Raw genomic sequence first — 16,688 nt, forward strand, 5'->3', positions numbered from 1 at the left:
TTGCTTCATTGCTTCATTTTCAGTAACTAACTAGATATGTCTTATGCAATGACCATCTTGGCTACAATCTTGGCCTTGGCTTTAACCTAATGCATTCTGGAATTCTGCCATTTGTCTTTGGAATAAGAATTAATATCAAAAGTACACCAAACAGATGCCAGTTAAGGTAAAGCTAAATGTGTGTAGCATTTGTTTATATGCAGTAGAACTTCAGCTGCCATATCTATTTACTGGCATGCCCTCTTATCCATAAGGGTTTTGTTCCGGAACCCTCTGTGGATACCTGAAACCGCGAATACAGGCAAACGCCCATCCCCGCAGTCCAGGGGGCGGTCTACCTCAGGAGGTGAGGAGGGCCTCTCAGCTCAGCAGATGAAGATGTCTGTCCCCAGCCTCTGCTGAGCTCAGATTGAGCTCTGAAGCTCTAAAAAAGCAACTTCTGGTTTCACTGAGAAACTGGAAGTGATGTTTTTAATGCTTTATAAGACATTGGGGGGCCCAGGGAAACTCTCCAGGTTTCTTCATGAAACAGGAAGTTGCGTTTTTTGGGTTTCAGAGCTCAATATGAGCATGGCAGAGGCCAGGGACAGACATCCTGGACAGAGGGCAACAGAAATCCTGTTGCCTCCAGAGGGGGTATGCATGGGGTGTGTGTGTGCTGGGGGGGGGGGCCCTGACCCGATACATGGATAAGTGAATCCTTGGATATGGGATCCATGAATATGGGCGTTCCTCTGTATTATATTTTTATCCCATATTCCCCAAGGAACTCAGGGTAGTACACTTGATTATTTCTGGGGATTTTTGCCCTGTTATAGTTTGTTTGTTGCCCAGTTATAGGGGGATGCAAACAACTGGGATGCCAAAAAAAAAAAAAAAGGGCTCCAATGACCAGGACACATTTCACCAGGACACAATTGTCCAGGATGCAAATACCCTGGGACCATATGGTAGTGGTCCAAGTTTTCTTAAGCCCAGCATTTTTGCTGACATGGATGTATACCATATTTAAGTTACTTAAATGTTACACCAAGTGCTGTGTGTATGTGTGTGTGGGTCCTTGCTGAAAAAGATACCGGGAATTGATAGGCCTTTCCAGGCCCATTTTGTCTGCAGACTCTGACACAGAACTGAATAGAACGGATTCTCAGATCTCTCACTTGCCTACTACTATGGCACATTATGATGGTGGCACATGGCTCATGAGTAACATTAAGCTGTATAGTCCCAGGAGACTTTTCAATTATCCGATAACAAAATCAAGGCATTCTTCACTCTCTGAAGAAAACTACCCCCCCCCCCCCCGGCTGCTGACCCAGTCACTTATTAATTGCTTTACACTCTCTGACCTGGTTTTCCCTTCAATCAACTGGCAACAGCACTAAAAGATCCCACTATACCAGAGGTTCCCAAACTGGGCATTGCAATGCGTTTCCAAGGGTGCTGCGGGACATGTGCTGGCCAAGTCATTTGGCAGTGCGAGTGCAACATGACTCACTGGAGTGCTGTGTGGAGGAGGTTCAGAGCAGTGGGCCGGGCTCTCTGTGGAGCTGTAGAATGGCCCACCTACCTTCCCTGGACCATTTTTCATTATTTAGTAGGACTTTTGCAGCACAACCTGGAAGAAAGTGTTGTTGACGCAATCATGACAGTGTATCGTCATGTCATCGGCACTTACTTTCAGGTCTGGAGCTCGACAAGAACAGCATGGGCCAAAGAAGTGAGAACCACTGCACCACACCACTCCCTTTTCATATATCACCTGCTTGAGCTGGTTGACTTTCCTCCTTATCATAAAGATCAGAAAGAGTGGAAGCAAATCAAAATCTCTTTTATCCCTTGCCATCTTTTTCACTTATTAGTATTGTTGCCATGTCACATTGCTGCCTTCCTTCTTTTCATCAGTTCCAGTATGTTCCAATCCCCACTTCTCTTTCTCTCCTAAAAGCTCATGTTCAGTATAACATTTGTTTTGAAATGTTTTTAATTAGCACAACTCCCACTACACAAGAACTGTCCCTACAGTTATGTGGAAATCAATCACTTATGTACAAAGATGTCCAATGACCAAGATCTCAATTTTATATCTCACCTCTTCTTGGCTAAATGGAGAATGATGGGGCCTCAAACCTGTCACATGTGCACTTTTTACAATTGAACTCACTCATGAAAAAGATATATTATCTACATGGGTAAGATGCCAGAAGGAAAACTCTGACCTTTAGGAGTGGGTGGGGTGGTGGTGGTGGAGTGAAGGGCTACTGTGCTGAAGTGCAGGATAAAGATGTTTACTTGTGAAAACGTCATCTCACTCACACTTATTAGAATAATAACTTTTCATCACAGACTGAGGACTCCTACATCAGCCCTGCTAGAGTGTCTGGAATGCTTATCACAATGTTGACTCATATTCTTGTTTGTCCACTGTCAGCCATGGTCACTTTCCTGAATGGTTTTGGTATATGCTTGGTAGAAGATTGCAACGGTTTTGTTTTAGAGATCACAAGCAGTGGAGCCTTCTCAAGATGTAGCCAGTAAGCGGAGGAAGAAAAACAACAGAATGTGTGGCCCTAGCCAGTGGTGGGATTCAAATAAATTAACAACAGGTTCTATGTCCTAATGAGCAACTCAGCTTCAATTGTCTGCTGCAAAGGAAGTTGAAAGACTACAGCTGCACTCCTATACTGTACAGTACACACTTTCCTGGGAGTAAGTCCCATTGAACATAATGGGACTTACTTCTGAGTAGACAGTCATAGGATTGCACTGTAACTTTAACCAAGTTGCTGTAACCCAATGTCTAAATCCAAATTGCAAGGCTGCAATTCTGTCCTCTATAGTCATACTTACAGGCCTCTGGCCACTAGTTTCCAAGGAGGATAAACATGCGGCTGACATGCACACTTCAAATGGACATTTTTTCTTGAATTCTCAAGGCAGTTGTATAATGAAATCAGGAAGGCACCAATAAGAGGAGGTGGGAACTGCCAGGGCTCCAGGTTACCAACCTCTGGAGACACCACAGCAGCATAGCACCTTCACATCTGCACAAACCAACTTGCTGCACTGGGCTTTGAGCTGGGCCACCTTCCTTCTCAGTGGGAACTTGGTGATTTTTACCAGAGCAGTCAATCCTCTCAAGGATCTGGTTCACTTTTAGTGGTGAACATCTGGTCAGCAAAAGTGCACTGAGCACATAGTCTGACACCTCATCATCAACCAAAAGCAACAACAGCATAGTAACATCTTTATATCTCCCCTTCTTTTTTGTTCTATTACAGCATTCCTCAGCATCTGCCTCTCGCCCGCTGTACCATTTTGCATGGCCCACCTCTGGGAAGTACAACTGGAAGTAACTGGAATGACTTTATCACCAGTTATTTCCATGCTAAGAAGCCAGACATGATACAACAAACCACGGTAAGAGAGAGGCTCAGGCTACAATCCTATCCACTTTTTCCTGGAAGTAAGTCCCATTGACTATAATGGAACTTACTTCTGAGTAGACATGCATAGGATTGGGCTCCCAGGGTAGATGGGAAGGCTTTTTTGAGTGCAAGAAAAGCAGAACTGAGCCTCCTACCACTGTTTGTTGCATCGTATTGCTGGTCTCACTGCCAGGCAGTGGAGGTCTGGGGGAGGGGTCCTGCCATGAGTACCACTGGGCACCACCTCAAGTACCACTGGTGGTATGAGTACTACTGGTTGAGAAATGCTGCTCTATTGCTTTTACCACCCAGCCCCAAAAAGAATTCCAGTGAACTCTAAAGCTTCCCCCTCCAACTTCCAACTCTGCAATCCAATGCACGTCTACTCAGAAGCCCAACAAGTTCAAGGGGAGTTGTTGACTTCCAGGGTTTGAGAGAGAATGGCAGCCTTGAAGGACAGTTTCACTAATGAGCAAAAAGGTACAATGAGGGGACTATTTTTCTAGGTTGCTTTCTGACAGGCAACAGCAGATACCCATCACTTTGGTCTACTCTAGTGGCGAGTCTCCCACAAGTTTGAGGGCTGCTACTGACCAGGGAGTGCAAAGCAGGGGCCTGCAGTGGGTGGGGAGGCAGGTGAGGCAGAACCTCCCCACCACAGTCCTTCGAAAGTGTTGCAGCTGTGTAGGTGCCCAGCACCCACAACCCAGCCCAAAAATGAAAATTAACAGCACATGTAACAAGCCTTGCAGGTTTTGAGGTTCACCCTGATCACAAGTTCTTCCCAGTGCTTCTCCAGTTCTTTTTCATTAGGTGATAAGACCTAAACCCAATTTGCAAACTTGTTCAAAAAATCTTCAATTGCTAGTCAGCCTGGCATTTCACTTGCATGGGGGGAGGGAGAATAACCTAAAGGAACTTTTCTTCGAGAGAAGGAGCAATGCTAACTGTACCATCCTCAGCACACTGGGAATAGCAGCCCAATCCTATGCAAGCCTACACAGGAGCAAATCACATTCTATAGTCAATTGGGCTTGCTTCCCAGGTGTGAGTAGGATTGCAGCCTAAGGGTTATCCAACTTTCCAGAGCCAATGCAGCCCAGAGGTAAGGGAACAAACATTTCGTTGTCACAAGGAAACCTCCAGGACTTGGTGCTGGAAAGTTACAGTTAAGAGGACTTAGGACCTAATCCTATCCAATTTTCCAGTGCCAGTGCAGCTGTACCAATAGGGCATGCACTGCATCCTGTGGTGGGGGGCAGGGAACATTTGTTCCCTGAAATTATAGAATAAAGAGTAGGCAATAATTACTGTTAAAATAGGGGAGGGGATCAGGGTTGCATGGGAGAGGGGGTCAGGGCTGCATAAGAACATAAGAACAGCCCCACTGGATCAGGCCATAGGCCCATCTAGTCCAGCTTCCTGTATCTCACAGCAGCCCACCAAATGCCCCAGGGAGCACACCAGATAACAAGAAACCTCATCCAGGTGTCCTCCCTTGCATCTGGCATTCTGACGTAGCCCATTTTTAAAATCAGGAGGTTGCACCATACATGTCATGGCTTGTAACCTGTGATGGACTTTGGAAATTTGTCCAATCCCCTTTTAAAAGCATCTAGGCCAGGTGGCATCTAGGCCATCACCACATCCTGTGATGCTCTTTACACTTGCACAAAACACCAGAACCAGGGGACATCCACTAAAATTGAGTGTTGGGAGGGTTAGGACAGACAAAAGGAAATATGTCTTTACTCAGCATGTGGTTGGTCTGTGGAACTCCTTGCCACAGTGATGGCAAGGAGTTCCACAGACCAACCACATGCTGAGTAAAGACATATTTCCTTTTGTCTGTCCTAACCCTCCCAACACTCAATTTTAGTGGATGTCCCCTGGTTCTGGTGTTTTGTGCGAGTGTAAAGAGCATCTCTCTATCCTCTCTGTCTCTGTCCATCCCCTGCATAATTCTGTATGTCTCAATCAAGTCCCCCCTCAGGTGCCTCTTTTCTAGGCTGAAGAGGCCCAAATAGCCTTTCCTCATAAGGAAGGTGCCCCAGCCCAGTAATTAGCTTAGTCCAGGGGTTGGCAACCCATCTGCTCTGGGCAGCGGCAGCAGCAGCAGGAGGCGTGGAGCTGCACCTGCACTTCACAGGGGAAGGCAAGTCTTCCCTTGGCTCCTCTCACTGGGGACCTTGAGCCCATCCAAGCTGGAGAAGTGTGCCAGGGAGACATAAGCGATCTTCAGTCCCTTCCTGTGTGAGAGATGGGGGGGGGGGGTTTGATGTCTCTTAGGGGCAAAAAGTCTTCTGGGGAGAGCCACTGGTGGGGTGAGACACTGGGAGACTGACCCTCTTGCCTGGATCAAAGGTGGAGGGGAGCTCCAAAAACTTCTGCAGTCTGGAGCTGGAAGGAGGAGGTGCCCCTTGGAGGTCCTGGGCTACGTTTCATTCTCCTCCAGACTGACAATGCAATGCTAGGCATGTCTACTCAGAAGTAAGCCCCATTGTGTTCAATGGGGCTTACTCCCAGGAAAGCGTGGATAGGATCGCAGCCTCAGTGATGAAGATGAGATGCTTCCTTCTTCGCCTTCTGACTGACAGTGTCTACTCAGAGGTAAGTTCCACTGTATTCAATGGGGCTTACTCCTAGGAAAGTGTGGCAGAGTTTGCCACACTTTCCTGGGAGTAAGCCCCATTGAACACAATGGAACATACCTCTACGTAGGCACTGAGCACAATCCTAACCAGGTCTACTTAGAAGTAACTCCTATTTTGTTCAATGGGGCTTACTCTCAGGAAAGTGTGGTTAGGATTGCAGCCACTGTCAATCAGAATGTGAAGAAGGAAGCATCTCATCTTCGTCACTGAGGCTGCGATCCTATCCACACTTTCCTGGGAGTAAGCCTCATTGAACAAAATAGGAGTTACTTCTGAGTAGACCTGGTTAGGATTGTGCTCAGTGCCTACGTAGAGGTAAGTTCCATTGTGTTCAAAGGGGCTTACTCCCAGGAAAGTGTGGCAAACTCTGCTGGGGCTGCAATCCTCAGGGCGATGGACTGCTGACTGCTCCTGTTGCCCTCGTTAGCGGGAGGGGACACATGGCGGCAGGGGGGGCTCGCCCTCGCGGGCAGCGGGGGCTCTTTGAGTGGGAGCGGCTCCAGCGTCCCCCTCTTCCTCCTGCACCCCCGACCCACCAGGAAAGCTGAGCCAGCTAGCTCAGCTGGGGAGGACAGGCGCAGGGCGGGCAACTGCTCCTGTTTCCCTCGTTAGCGGGTGGGGACACATGGCGGCGGGGGGGCTCGCCCTTGGGGGCAGCGGGGGCTCTTTGGGCTCCAGCGCCCTCCTCTTCCTCCCGGGCCCCGACTCACCGGGAGTGCTGAGCCTAGCCGGGGAGGAGAGGCACGTGGCGAGCAGCTGAACTGCTCCTCATCAACGAGGCTGCAGGCTGGCCGTTTGCGCCCTCTCCTGCATTCTCCGCGCAGTCGCAGGAGGGTCATAGCTGCGCGTGCGCTCCCCAGCCAACAACCGGTTCTCCGAACCAAGAGGTGAACTAGGAGGCGGTACTATAGAACCGGGGCGAACCGGCTCAATCCCACCACTGGCCCTAGCCCTCTCCCAGAGAGAGATAAGGAGGAAAGGCAGGGAAAAAAGATAGAAAGCAGCAGAACCATAAGAAGGGTGGAAACCTACTGACTTTTCCCTACCCTTGAGCCCTACTCTGGAGCCTGGAGCCAAAGAAGCCATCTCTAGTTGGTTTAATATATATTATTAATTATTATTATTAACAGTATTTATATACCGCTTTTCAACTAAAAGTCCACAAAGAGGTTTACAGAGAAAAATCAAATAACTAATAAATATCTTGTTTGGGTATACATTATCAATCGTATTGGCAGATGGCAAGCACTTTTTGGCACTGGCTTGCACTGACACCCAAATGGAGATACTACAGAGGTTGTAGCATACTACAAGCATCATGTGTTGATAGCATTCCTTTATTGCCCCTAGCTCACATTTGTTTCATTTTGTTATACCAATTTATTTACAGCCTCCACAACGTTTTGGGATGGAGATGTAATACTGAGGGCCCAATCCTATCCAAATTTCCAGCACTGGCACAGCCGCAATGCAGTCCCGAGGTAAGGAAACAAATGTTTCTACAGGTTGAGCCTCATTATTTGCGTGGGTTCTGTTCCAAGCACTCACGTGGATGGCAAAAAAATGCACTATAGCAAATCAATTTAAAAAACAAAGTTTCTTTGTTCCGGTGATTTAAAAACAGCCTTGCTGACCTTTGTGATGTAAGATAAAAGTCATTAAGAAGATAATCCATCTATCAGTCGACCTCCAACTTAGAAAGGCGCTTCACTCAGTCCCTCTCTTCACCAATGCAAAGTGATCACCTTTCTTTCAGGGGAATCTGGGATCACCTTTCTTTCTGCTCAGGGGGAAGGGAGGGGTCTGCTGGAGAGAGAAGGACTGATGGATTGTCAGTCAGCTGCCCTCTCCGTCTCTCATTAAGGAGGCTATTGTTAAAGGACTGTTCAGTTTTTTTTAACTGATTTTAAAGGGATGCCTTTTTACCCTTCTCCAGGGATCAGTACATTCCTTCTCATTTGCAGTGGTCATTCCTGTTGAGTCAAATCCATGTATAAAAAATCCGTGCATAAATAGGCTGGACCTGTATATCTTCAGGAGGCCTCTGTGACTACCTTCCCACCACAGGATGCAGCACATGCCCCATTGGCCCAGTTGCATCGACACTGGAAAATTGGATAGGATTGGACCCTAAAAAACATAACTAGTAAAACTTGACAGATTAAACTTCTTAAATTATACTATATATACTCAGGGACTCAGCAGCTCAAATATAAGCAGCTCAGCTTGTTTGCACATAACAAGTTGTGCGTGGACCACAAGCTACTTTTCTGGTTATTCTTTATTTTCTATATAAGTTTGACACATACATTAAAAATAAATTTTAGATTAAATGGGAGAGATAAGTATAGGAAAAATGTCCCTGCAGAAAGAACATGTGACACTGACATGGCTCTTTCTTTTGAAGGAAATGAATGGCTTTTGTTGGTCCACAATGCCCTCTGCTTGCAGCAGGGTCAGAGTTCCAAATGAGTCATCTAATCCCTGAAAATAATGCTGTGCATATATACATCTTTAGTTATAAACTGATAGCTTATTAAGGTATAATTGCTATGTTTTACCCTCCATGCAGCTAATTAACTGCTTTGGGAATATCTCTTGGCCTCTCTACATGTTACTTAGGTACCTATTTTATTATATGTTAATAACTCTTGCTATACACATTGTATATTAATCAACAATACTAACGTGTTTGTCCACTTGTTGCAGTGTCTGCATGATTTATTTAAATTGTGTTAAACCCATTTCTTGGGGAAACTCCATTATGACCTTCTCTGACCAGGGTGTTATTTAAAGGGAAGCAGTAAACATACAATGTGAATCAGGACTTCCCTAGTTTAAATCTTGCCTCCTTCATGAACTCACTAGGTGGCCTTGGGTGATCCACTCCCTTGGCTCCTCACTGCAACATGGGGATACTAATGTTAACCTTATAGGGATTTGTAAGGACTACATGAAGATAATATGAGTACATGTTAAGTGCTTTGCAAAAAACCACTATAGAAATGTAAGCCATTATTAATATTATATTGAGATAATATATTTTTGTTTAGGACTGAAAAACACACAGTGTTTTCACTGAGAAAATAGGGAGAAGGTAGAATGTGCTACATTCAAGGAACAGATTTACAACTGTGCGAGTGCACACGCTTGTCCTGTGAGAGGAGCATGTCCTACCATTGAGATTAAAGGGGTGGCTTTCTGTATTCCATTATGCCAGCATTTCCTATAATACCAATGCAAGCAAAAGAGTGACACTTAGAACCATCCATTATCTGCTTCAGTTTTTTTAACAGCTGATTTTGATTGTGCTATGTAATTGGCATTTTATTTTACATTATTAGCTTTACTAAAGACAACACATTATCTATCAAGGAAAAAAAAAACTGAGAATGTATTCAATTTTATGCGCTATGCCTGGAGGGAAGAAAGAAAAATTACACTTTGATTCAGCTTATAGGGAACCAGGATAACAGTTTTGAGAATTATAGCCAGAGAGGCCTTTAACCATCTGATCTTTTGGGCCTCTGCACTGAGGCAACAGCTCATGGGATCACCTAACGATCCTATTATGAACATGATGTCAGGACCTTTACAGCCCCACAGAGGTCTGTCCCCAGAGCTAGTGCAGCAGATACTACTAATGGGGCTCACTTGGGGAGGATCTTCATAAAGCATCCTATATTCTGTTTATTGCTCTGGGAAGCAGGAATGGTGAAGCACCTCTGCACTACTATCCTTCTTTAGCAATGGTTTTTGTTAGCCAATAAAAAAAAATCAAATGGGATTTGCAAAGTTTGGCTGTTGCCATAGCTACCATAGCAAAATCTACCATCTCTTTTCCAGCTATTAAGGACTCATTGGGCTGCCCAAACACCTAATATTTGCTTGCTTTATATTTAATTTTTAAAAATTAGAAATAAGGAATGATGGAGCCAAATATCTATCCTAAAACTACCTTGAAACTGTTTCATAGCATCCTATCGCTCAGTATCTTTATTTGAAATCAATAGTTATTTTAAATAGTGTTGCCATTATACTTAAACAAGGCTTGAGATTCTGTCCAAATGAGTTCTAACTATAGTGCTGTGCTGGAAGCAGCAGAGAAAAACTGCACTGGTGGCTTGAAAAACCAGGAAAAGAATTTTGGTTGATCTTCTCAACTTCAGTAGCTCCTCAGTTGCCATTCATGGAAAGATACAGGGTCTTTTTCATCCCAACCCTCCCCAAACTCAAAACCTTAGTGAATATAGATCCATTCAAGATGAAATCTATTGATTTCCCTTCAAACTATTTATCACCCAAGGAAGGTTCCAGCTTTGCTTCAATTCTATGAGATAAACAAATACAGTATTCTACCAACAGCAATAATTTTCTGGTTTTCATTCGCTAGAGATTGCATCTTCTATCTCCATCCTTTATGGCAACATAGGGAACATAATGAACAGATATTTAGGTCTCTGTGTCTGTAAAATAAATTACCAAAAAGTGTCACAAGTTGTGATATGTTGGTTAAAGGAAATCAAAGAGGAAATTAAATGCCTTCATTGTAATTGGGACTGAATAGTAAGCTGCTTCAATGTAATTAGGGTTCATCTGTGCGTAGAGTAAGCTGAAAGGAACTACTGAGGCAGAGATCTTCTGTGTTCTACCACAGTCACTGAAAGCTCAAAGTTTGAATATAGAGGCTACATATTATATACTGGATTTACTGTTGAGTCTGCAGGATTTAAACCAAGTTTACAATTTGACAATATTGTTAATGCTTTTGAACAGTACAGAGAGACTTTGTTCAAGGACAATGTGTCCTTGAACTCAATGTTCAAGTGATGTTGAGTCCACATCACTCAATGTGTCAGTGAGTGATGTGCAGCGCAATCCTAATGTGCAGGAAATAGGCAGGCCAGCGGGCCTGTGCTATATCCAGTGCAAGTTTCCAGCATTTAGTGGCTCAGCCCAGGGCAAGAGGAACCACTTCCCCTTACTCCAGGGAGAGCCACTGCAGCCCCAAATGGAGCTACTCGGATCTGCACCACCTCCAGAGGTAGCGCAAATCCAAGCAGTCCAGGACTGGCCCAGGCTGCCCAGGAACTGGGTTAGGATCCCTCATAACTGCCAGATCTTGGCCCCACCTCCCGCTCCCTGCCCGCCTGCCCCCTGGACTGCCTGCAACCTGCCCTTCCCCACCCCAAAACACCTCCTTGCTGAGCTTGGCCAACACAAACTCACCATCCCTGGGCCTGCGACGGTGCAGTTCAGCTGGCACAAGTTCCTTGCCTCCAGGATGGAGTGAAAGTGCTTTACTGGCCGGTGCAAGGGACTTGTGCTGGCCTAACTACCAGTTAAGACTGTGCCCTTAGTGAATGGAAAGAGGATGGAACAGACTAAGCCCCCAAATCATTATGGGCAGGGCCAATTCATAGGCAAATGCAAATGCCTCTGTCACATATTTCCTGCACTTGACTAAGCATGACATCTACATTAAGCAAGTGTAAATGCTTCAAAAGATGCAAACTGTAGTAATCTATTGGTGGAAACCAATGCTGCACCAGTAAGATAAGGGAATCCATGATGGCTATCTGGAAAGGGATCTTATTTGCATATGGAGTTGCATTACAGGTCTAAAGCTGCAATTCTATTCACACTTTCCTGGGAGAAAGCCCCAGTGAGTATGATGATATGTCTGAGTAACATGCATTCGATTGAGCTGTAAATGTACAGATTTTCAATATATTAAAACAAGAAATGAGTACTTGGGTTATTCTCTTAGGGTTATTCTCTTATTCTCAGAGGTGTCCTTGGGCCAGCACAAGTTCCTCCTTGGGAGTTGGCATACAAGCCTTGCATCAGCCCAGCTGGGCTCTCTAGTGGGCGGGGAGAAGGTGGGGTTCTGGGGCGGGGGGAGGGTGGGCGGGTAGGGAGCGGGAGGCAGGGCTGGGATCCAGCACTTATGCTGGATCCCCACCCCTGTTCCCAGGGAGTTCGGAGCTGCTTCATGCTCAGGAGGTGGCGCAGGTCCGAGGAGATCCATAGGGGTCAGCGTGCCTTACCTGGAGGTAAGGGGAAAAGTTTCCCCTTATCTCTGGCTGAGCTGCTTTTGACCCTATCCCGCGCTGGATACAGCACAAGCCTCTTGGCTTGCCTGTTCCAGCACAGGGTAGGATTGCACCCTTAGTTGTCTTGATTGGTTTCTGGGTTTTGACACCTGTACATCTACTGCTAAGGGGTTCAGAAATCTGAGAACTAGTTTCTCTGAAGTCATTAAATGATGTCTTGGTTGATTGCTATGGAATTTTTTTTTTTTTAACAAGGCCTACAGAGAGCTAATTAATGTTGGGCTGAAAACATGAGCTAGGGTTTCCAAGCTTTGTCAGCTACAGTTAAGGGCCAGCCTGCACTCCCACCTGCTTCATTCTCTTGGCTGTCCTGCTGCCAACTTCTCAGCACACAAGAGGCAAGCACCACTAAAGCAGAGTGGTAGAGGAAGTTCATGTACCAGTAGTTCATGGTATAGTGGAACTGTCCCATTCTTTGAACTTTATTTGTGACATGCGTCCAAACTGTTCTCCAGACTGGCTGCCACTGTTCTCTCATTACAGAGAAAACGTGGACAGACCTGTTAAAGAGATGTCCCTGAAAAAAGAGGGCACTGCACAGGCCATTCAGTCCTGATAAGGTCATTTTCTATGCTGCACAAGAATTACTTTCCTATCTGCTGCCTTATTTCTTAGTGCAATATACCAAGCAATACTACTGGGTAATCATTACTAATTTCAGTAGCAGCAAAACCCTAACCTGTGGATTAGGAGTGGGCTGGAGGTCACTTCAGGGTAAGGTGATATTCTTCCCCTTACCCTAAGCTGCTGCACATTTGAGAAGTCCATATAGGGCTGCCCAGGTGGGAGAGGAAGTTAGGATATAACATGTGCTGCCGCTGCTGATCCTGCCCCTCCTGTGCCTGAAACTGTCTCTATTCCCTGACCCAGGAATGCCCCTGCCTCCAAACTGCCCTCCCACCACCCTCCCCACCCACCCCCTGCGCTGCTCGACGCATACTTACCTGTGTCAGTCGGCGCAGGGTCTGGATCTGGCCTGGCTAAGCAGGCACAAGCCTCTGCACTGGCCCAGCCAGCTCTTGAGTCAGTGTGCAAATGTGCCTTTCAGCACATTTGCAACACTCAGAGCCAGAGCAGGAAGACCTGCACCAGCTCAGCCCAGGGTTTGGATTGGGCTATAGGTCTTGGAGAGGTGAATGCAACTTGTGCAACAGCAGCACTTGGTGGCCTGCCTTATTTTCCCCTCCTGCCTCATTTATTTCCTCTTCTTTCCATCACTATCCAAGTGCTTAGTTTGCATAATTTATGACAAGCATAGAATTTTCAATGTCATTATTGTGGTATATACACTAGATCAATTAAGCACATTCAAATCAAGGCTCTTTGTGTTACACACACACACACAGCACCACAGAACTTATATTTTGCACTCTTTCTTTGGGGATGTGCATATAGAGTAATAGCCATACAAGGAGGCTTAATTAGAATCTGCTGCAAAGGGCAGTGGTTGCTGAGATCATTAAATGTGATCATTAAGCTTCATCTTCTATTAAAATCTTGTTAGCCAATTTTAGATGCATTGCGAAGAAGATTCTATTAATGAAAGCTGTCACAGCTAATTTGGATTTGCAATGTTGAGATTTCAAATACTTTCGCTTGGAAGTCATATTAGATAATATATCCTTAGGGAAGGCTAAGGTTAGGCGATCAAGTAAGTTCAGTATTTCCTACAATATTTTTGCTATGCTATTTAAAGACAAGGACATGGTTTTGCTTTAATAACCCCTTCAATATTTCTGTCACACTTAAAAATCTTGAATATGTAACTTATTCCACATTATTTCAGTATGTTTGGTACTATATTATTCTGTTTCCTTTATACTTCTATGATAATATATTAGGTATTAGGATTGCTGGATTTCTTATTGGTAACTTGCTATTGCACCATATCCTTGGATGGGAAAAGCCTATTGAATTAGGTCTACTCCAATATCCGCTCATTGGTTCCTCCTGCCGACATCTGTCAGCAGATGCTATTGCTCCATTGTCTATTGTTTCTGATGTAAAAGCAAGAGGAACACTCCCTGTCCATTGTGGTAGAGGGACAACAGAAGAAGTAGCAGTATAGGCATCTTCCTGTATCCACAAGGGTTCCATTACTCCCCCCCCCCCATGGATATGGAAACCGTGGATATGGGGAAACCTATATAAACAGCAACCCCCTGCACGCATTACCTTTGTTTTTCATTAGCAGTGCTTGAAGCATGAGTGTTTCCTACTTAATAAGGAGCATTCTTGCTTAACTGAAGAACATGACATGCAGGCAGCCAGCCTACAGGGAGGAAACTAACCAAATGTTGACAGGAAGCAAGACAGTTTTATGGTTCAACAGTCATCCAAGAGGGTGATACTTGGAAAATGAGAAGTGAAAAATCCTGGCCAGTCTGGAAAAAAATCCTGAATGACAGGCATATTAGGAGAAGGATGCATAGTACACAACATCTGAGCATGTACATAGAACAACTTTGACTGTTCTGTTTACTGCTGCCACCTTTTCCGTCTTCTGGGCACTGTTTCTTTTGCAAACAAGGATAAAGGAACAAGCACAACATAATGTGAGTTGTTTTGTAAGACTTTCCAGTAAGGTGAAATCGACCTGTCAGGTGATATGCTTACAGTGTCTGTAGGTTAATGTGAAAAAAATATTTCATTAGAACTATAAAGATAAGTTCTTGTGTTGAAAAATATATTCCACAATGTAAGTGAAAGAAGCAAGAATTTTATATTCTCAAAACTGTGTTGGATTTCAAATAGCTAAACAGTCCAATTCTAACTAGCAGTTATGACAGTGGAAAAGAGGTTCAGCTGTCTTTAACTGTCATATGGTGGCACCACAGGTAGTTGGTATCAGCTACCAACAGGGATGGCTGGGTAGTGGGAGGAATGGGGGAGTATCTGGGTGGGGAATGGAGGAGGGAGGGGTGGCTCCCAGTGGCACCAATTTGCTCTAGGATCCTATCCCTGTTCCCTCTCCTCTTCCCTTTCCTTTAAGCTCCTCAGTTCTGTGCCACCAAAATTGATGAGCAGTTCCAAGGAGATCCATTTGGGCAGTGGAGGCTTGCATCAGGGCAAGGGAATGAAAGTTCCCTTACCACAAAGAGATCTCCACAACTGCCTCCCCACCACAGGATGCAGTGTGTACTCCGTTGGTGCTGCTGCATTGGTGAGGAAAGTTGAGACTGCAATCCTGTGCACATTTTCCTGGGAGTAGGCCCCATTAAACACAGTGGGACATACTTCTGCGTAGATCTGCATAAGACTGGGCTATTAGTTAGGTTTGGGCTGGAAAATGCCTAATTGCATTTGGAACATATAGTCTGTTGTTCTCAGGTCTTTAAATTTAGTTTCTAGTATTAAAGTTATAGCTTTATAAAATAACACAACTGTTTTTTGGTCAGTATGCATATGGGGTAGAAAATGTATCCCAGAAACAAGTAATTTAAAAATAAGAATGGTTGAGGGTTTAAAGAACCACCATTACAACTAGCTACATTTCCCCTAGTTTGAACATAAACAGGGATCTGTGGCTACTTCAAAAGTCTTCAGCTTTCTTCTCTCAAGGAAGAGGAAAGGAGAAATGCATGAAACCAAGCTCAGATAGGCTCATTCATGATTATCTCAACCATGACTTAGGTGATTATCTGAAGGAGGTCAGTATCTGAGATTTATTTGTAGATTCATATGCAAGCATCATTGCACGTGAACATAACACTTTTCTGCATAATCGGGGGCAAAGCACTGAAGCACAGTTCTTTTTCTTTCAATTACAGTTGGAATTTCATTTTGGAATCTTGTCTCTCAAGATGGGCTCTAGTTGCTTCCTTAGCTTCTATTTATACAATTTCATAATTTCTTTGGCAGAGACCAAGAGTACATACCAGGGTGTTGCCTTTTATGAATCTCAGGAGATGCAAGAGGCAAACAGACTGGATGAACTTTGGTTACATATTCCAGACAGGCACAATGGCTCTATTTATTCAGACTAAACTGCTGAATACAGATTGATTGACTCTGTGAGCAATAAATTTTCACAGCCACAAAACCTCGGTGGCAACCAACCTGATCCTAAGGGGGGGACGGGACTGCTACAAGACTGAAGTTGTAAAAATAAGTTAGATTACTTTTCCACATAGGAAAACGAATCAGTCAAATTCTTTTACTATTGATTGATATGAATTACACAATGGACCAAAAATGTATTCCTTCCTTTAGAGCAGTGTTCTTCAACCTTGGGGTTGGGACCTCAATGGGGTCACGAAGACTCAGTTGTGGGGTCATAAAAACTTACTGGAATGAAAAGGTTGAAGACCACTGGACTAGAGCATCAGCAGATAAATGGGGAGGCACCTGGTGTACCCCTTCAGGTACTAAGGGATTGTGCCCCAGTCCTGCTTAGGTCTTTAGCAACTGTGCTAAAATAGCTTTCACTAATGCCAGCCTTCATGGTAGCTTTTTATGCTCTCTCTAATAAGAGTATTTGGTTACAGTGA

At 44.7% G+C, this 16,688-nt stretch overlaps 1 protein-coding gene across 1 annotated transcript in view; it reads right to left on the reverse strand.

Annotated features, from left to right (window-relative positions):
* Positions 1-16,688, reverse strand: part of AFF3 (ALF transcription elongation factor 3) — a 260,314-nt gene that overhangs the window by 70,634 nt on the left and 172,992 nt on the right. The gene's annotated exons all lie outside the window — the stretch shown is intronic.

This window comes from Tiliqua scincoides, chromosome 3, assembly GCF_035046505.1.
Source record: "Tiliqua scincoides isolate rTilSci1 chromosome 3, rTilSci1.hap2, whole genome shotgun sequence".
In the NCBI taxonomy this organism is placed as follows: domain Eukaryota; kingdom Metazoa; phylum Chordata; class Lepidosauria; order Squamata; family Scincidae; genus Tiliqua; species Tiliqua scincoides.